Below are 5,801 nucleotides of genomic sequence, written 5' to 3' on the forward strand. Positions count from 1 at the left end.
CCTCACTCAGCATCATTAGACTGATCTTTTTTAATTTACAATTTTTACTCTCTCTCTTCCCGTCTCTGTTAATCCTCCAACATTGAATCTGCGTATGTATAAGCCTTTCCTTGGATTCTCATAATAGTGGTCTTATACCATAACTGTCCTTTTGTGGAGATCCTCAGAGGCTCTCTGGTGGCCGGCCCAGGGGGCGGGAATTGAACTGTTCACCCACAGGTGGTACCTCTCTGACAGTTGGAATCCTCTAATGCCTAAACAAGAGGAAGAGGAACAGGTTCCTCCCTTTCTTCTTAAAAGCCTTTAAAATAGCTTCTGGAGCGTCAACTATCAATCAGTTCTGACTTGATGGCATTGAATCGGAGTTTATTTTTATATCATTCAGCATCATTTGTTCTAGACTCATCCCTGTTGCTATAATCCTCTTTAGATACCTTCAGCAGAGCCTCCCATGTGTGCACTGTTAATGGTACTGTTTGGAATCTAAGCATCCTCGTGGATCATCTTTATTTGGAATGGACACAGGTGTGGATCGCTTCCAGCCTATGGTCCTGGGTTCCTGGATCCTGAATCCCAGGACTGGCCAGAAACCCTGGACGAAGAAAGAGTTTTGAGTGAGGACATCTCCCCTGTTGTCTCTGGACTGTCTCCTTCTTGGTCTTCTTGCCAACAATTGAGTTAAGTGAGTGAATGAAGGAAGACTAGAAATAAGAGCTAACGTCTTCCGCAGATGTAGTCAGTGTTGACGAGGATTTAAAAACGAATTCCTCAACTCGGCAATAAAAAGACACCCCCAAATATGAACGGATGATTAGACGTGTCTCCCAAGAAAATGCAGCTGAAAAGATGCGGGCATCATTAGCCACCCCGGAAGTGCAGCCAGAATCAAAGTGAGATACCAGTCGACACTTGCTGGTGTGACTGTGATAAAAAAGGTGATCACAAGCTTTGTCAAGGCTGTGGGGAAACCGGAAGCCTCGTATGCTGCTGACGGGAACGAAGAACAGGGCAGCCACTTTGGAAAAGCAGATGGCATTTCCACGAAAGTTAAATGTAGAGTTACCCTCTGAGCCAGCAGTTCCTCTCCTAGGTGCACCCCCCAAGAGAAATGAAGATGCGTGTCCACACAGGCTCTTGTGCCTGCATGTCATTGCCGGATCTGGAGAGCGGACTGCTCACTGACAGAAGCAGGTACAGGGGACCACACGCGTGCCGTTCGTTTATCCGGAGCGCAGTTGAGAGGAAGAAGATCCAGACAGAAAGTGGTTTGCAGGTTGACGAGGGAGGGAGGAGGGAGGACCGAGGAGAGTTAAATGGCGGGGACTTCGTTTAAGGTGTGAAAATGTTCTAAAATTATGGCCATGATATTTCTCCAACTTTGAATATACTAAAATGATTTACTTTTGCACTTTAGATGGGTGGATTCTATCTGTGTAAGTTGTATCTGAAAAAAAGCTAGTGTGGAAAATAATGCCCCCTCGTTTGACTAACTTCAGCACCTTCGTGGCTCCTCCGTTTATAGTTTGAGTAGAAGGAAAGAAAACGTGTGATTGATAATCACAGAAGCCTGCAGAAATGCATGTTATTCACCTGGAAGAAAGTTCTATTGACTTCCTCCTGCCACGCGGCACACAGCAGCACAGTCCCCCGTCTGTGGAGGGAGAAGCTCTGGGGATGGGGGTGGGTGGTGAGCTGCTAACACAGGAGCTGCAGTAACTACGGACGTGTGGGGATGTCAGGGGGACCCCCACCAGGTGTGCACATTTGGGCTCACGGTGACTGGAAGCTCCACCATTGTTGGTCTTCAAAGCACAGGTACCTTTGAGGTCGAGGTATAAGTGGCAGGAGGTGGGTTGGAAAAGGGGCTCGCTCAGCTCATGTGGAAAGATGAAGTGATGCTCTTTATCTGAGGGTGCTGGGTCAGTGGTAGACTTCTCGCCTTCCATGCAGGAGGGCAGGATGGAGCCCAGCTAGCACACCTCACGTTCACCCACCACCCATCTGTCAGGGAGACATACTAGTGTCTATGATGCTAAATCGCCTCCGAAAGAAATCAGACTAGGAAAAAAGGCATGGCCACCTGCTTGGGAAAACCAACCGGCACAGTCTCTGTAGATCACTGTGATTGTTAACGCAGCTATGGGGAGGGCATGGGGATGGACAGCGTTCCCGGGTCGACGGACATTGAGGGCTGACTCAGGGGCATCTAAGAGCAGCAGCTGGATCCATTTAACGACCGTGCTGGGCCCGCCTTTATCTTCTTGACGTCTTCGTCCAGAAGTCAGTGGTGAGGAGGTTGAAGGAATAGTGTGTGCCGGCAACTAGTCCAGGCACAGCACAACCCAAGGCTGCCTGGTCCAGGCACAGCAGAGCCAGGGCTGCCTGGTCCAGGCACAGCAGAACCCGAGGCCGCGTGTCCACACACACCAGAGCTCAGGGCCTCCTGGTCCAGGCACAGCAGAGCCCAGTGTTGTCTGCTCCCATGCACACCGGGCCTCATTGGAGGTAGACTGTGCCTTGTGAGCCTCAGGGTTTTCATTGGCTGATTTCTAGTAGATTTCCAGGCCCCTCCCTAGTCCATCTCAGTCTGGAAGTGTCACTGACACTTATGTTGGAGGACGTGTGTGTGTGTGTGTGTGAGAGAGAGAGAGAGAGAGAGATAAATTTTGTTGTTACTGTTCACTGTGTAATGCATACATGGCAAAGGATGTCAAAGGCAAAAAAAAAAAAGATGGCCTCTGTTCTCTGTTCCCAAGTGAACCCCTGACCGTGCCCTCTGGAGGGTGTGTGTTTGGCAGGTTTGCATCCTGTGGAGCTGTCCTGAGCAAGCTCGTGATCGAGGGCCAGGGTGGGGAAGGGTTGCAGTAAGGGGGAACGTGCCTTCTGGGACGACACAAAAGCCCACGTTTGCAGATGGTGAGTCCTGGACCAGGCCTGTGTGGGGTCTGAAAGGCATCTGTGAAACTGGCTCTTAGCAATCATCCTAAGTATCATTTACAGTTTCCCAGTGCATTCACGTCAGTGAAAAACTTGTGATGATGTTGGTTTGACCTTTTTTCCCTCCAGTGCCTCGGGATCTGCTCACCCTGCCTGTGTCTGTGGTGCCTTTCTCGTGGCCACTGAGGACGTGTGGCATTGGGTCAGTTCAGTGAACCGGGTCCACGGGCATGAGCTGTCCTTAAGCTCAGTCCCTTGTCACGGACAGGCAGGAAAGGCTTGCTGCAGCTCAAAGATTCTCCACAGTTGGAATTACCTACTCAAAACTATTTTCAGTATGTTTTACAATTAGAGGTCTAATTTAATAAGAATCATGACTTCTGTGTTATTTCAGAGCGTGATGATTATTCACTGTTTGCGTTTACTGTGACTCAGTCATCAGAGATAGGCAAGCCTGTGCCCCTGTCCTCAAGCAGCCCAGAGCTTTGGGGGTGGGGGAACAGGGGTCCACACCTAAGCGCCATCGTGCGCTGTGTGAGGACCACGTGGGATCTCAGTGACCCAGGGAGCAAGGAGGAGAAGCTGGCGTGGATGGCTCAGGGCGTTTGAGGATCTCTGTTCCAGAAATTGGCTGTAGCACAGTTAGCCACCTGCTAGGTTAGATTTGATGAGTGATTTCCACGCTGTAAAAGATGGAAACTTTATCGCTTTCTCCGGTTCTGCAGAGACTTTCAGAAGAGCCACAAGACTCTTTACGTTTTTATCCATAAATGGATAACGATTGCATTTTGGGAGCCTAGCTGATTTGACTGCCCATCATGCGGGAGGTGCTGGCAGCCTCCAGTGTTGTGAATCAAGGCTGTTTGGAACTGTGAGCTTAGGTGACACCCTTTCTGAGGTTGCTACCGGCTTGCCATGTCCTGGGAGCAGGTGGTCGTCGTTAACTGCCTTCGAGTTGAGCACGACTCATAGTGACCCTATGAACAAAAGGCCTGAAGCCTTTCTGTAACTATCAACATTTATCAAAGTTCAGAGAGTTTCCAGAGGCATGTTCTTTAGGAAGTGGATGCCACTCCTGCTTCCAAGCTGGCCATAGGATGTCATTGTTATGTGCCATTGAGTCGCCTGTGATGTATAGTGACTGTATGTCCAGCAGCTCTGTCCTGAGCCATAGGGACCACTGTGTGATGTCTGGAAGCCATCAGAACACCAAATGTGGGATTAGTAGAAGATGGCTGTGGGGACAATGGCTGATGGTGGTGTTGAGGTCCTTCACCATCATTCCTTCCGGTTTACATTGTTTGTTAGACTGTGGAAACCATTCACGCAGTGTCACAAGTGGACGAGTGATAGACTTAGTTGATTACGTGCAGTCTCCTGCTAGCCGGGGGCTGGGGGTGGGGGTGTGAATCCTTCCCAGAGACAGCAGGAGGGCTTGTCCGGATATCTTGCTGGGGCTGTTTTGGGGTGGCTGTGTTCTGGTCCACTCCCACTGCCAGGAGCCCTGCATGCAGCAGAAGGAAACACTGCCCTTTCCTGCGCCATCGCCACGGTCCCTGCTGGGCTTTGAGCCCGTTCCTGCAGCCCCTGTGTAAATCCGTCTCGTCGATGGTCTTCCTTTCACAGATGCCCTCCTTGTCTGGAGGGGCTGATCTCTACTCGCGACATGCAATGTGTGGGATGAAGGCTTACCATCCTGGCTTCTGAGAAGTCTTGGCTGCATTTCCAAGACAGATTTGATCACTTTTCTGGCAGCCCTGTCAATGTTTTTTGCCAGGACTGTACTTGAAATATACGTTGGTTTCCCCTCCGTCTCCTTTTTCAGCGCCCAGTTTTGCGTGTGTATAAAGCAGTTGAAAATACCATGAGGTGAGGCAGGTGCACCTGGGTCTGCAAGGTGGCATCTTTGCTTTCTCTCTGTAAAGAGGGTAGTTAGCATATTGGCCTGGTGCATTGCTTCTCCTTGACCACAGCTTTCATGAGCACTGTTTCTAGATCCAAATAAAATGACATCTTTGACTTCAGTCAAGGTCTCACTTATCATGATGTTGCTTATTGGTCCAGTTGTGAGGATTTTTGTTTTCTTTCTGCTGAAGTGTAATTGATCCTGAAGACAGTGGTCTAATCTTCATCTGTGAGCGCTTCAGGTCCGCTCCACGTTCAGCAAGCAGGGTTATGTCACCGCGCACCTCAGGTTAACGAGCCTTTCTTCATTGCTGATGCCGCAGTCTTTATCAGGTGTTCTGATTCTTAGATTATTTGTTCACCAGACACAGTGGATGTTGTTGTTATGCACCACTGAGCTGCAACTGACCCATAGCTGACCCCCCAGCAGCTTTGAGAGGCCGTAAATCTCATGGGAGGAGATTGCCTGCCTTTCTTCACGGAGCAGCTGGTGGATTTGAACCGTGTGCATTCAGCAGCACAGCTCTTCCCCACAAGGCCATCCAGCTCTCATGCCTCACGATATCCGTCCTTTGGGGAAGTGTCTGTATTCATGGGGAGCCTTGGTGACACCCTGTTAACACGGAAGTTGCTCTTCTCAGGAAGTTGCGCCTCAGGAGAGAGGTGGACAGTCTCCTCCCGTGTGACTTACAGCTTCAGAAACCCAACAGAGAGGGTCAGCTGTGAGTCGGTTCCAATGCAGTGGTGTAAGTTATAGCCATATACGAAACGGTTCCTTGAAACCCTGCCCAGTCCCATTGGGGTATGTGTGTTGGAGTGAAACATGGCTGATTCCCTGCTGTCCCCGTGCTCGGGGCGTGTTTGAGCCTGCGTTCCCCCTCACTGACTGCACACTGAGCCCTGCAGTCTGTCCCCTCGTGGAGGTGACCGTCACTGACTGCACACTGAGCCCTGCAGTC

General features: G+C 50.2%; 1 protein-coding gene across 2 annotated transcripts in view; it reads left to right on the plus strand.

Annotated features, from left to right (window-relative positions):
• TULP4 (tubby like protein 4) overlaps window positions 1–5,801 on the plus strand; it is a 136,990-nt gene that overhangs the window by 59,623 nt on the left and 71,566 nt on the right. The gene's annotated exons all lie outside the window — the stretch shown is intronic.

This window comes from Elephantulus edwardii, unplaced genomic scaffold (assembly GCF_000299155.1).
Source record: "Elephantulus edwardii isolate Elephantulus edwardi_28Jun2011 unplaced genomic scaffold, EleEdw1.0 scaffold00024, whole genome shotgun sequence".
NCBI classification, from domain to species: Eukaryota; Metazoa; Chordata; class Mammalia; order Macroscelidea; family Macroscelididae; genus Elephantulus; species Elephantulus edwardii.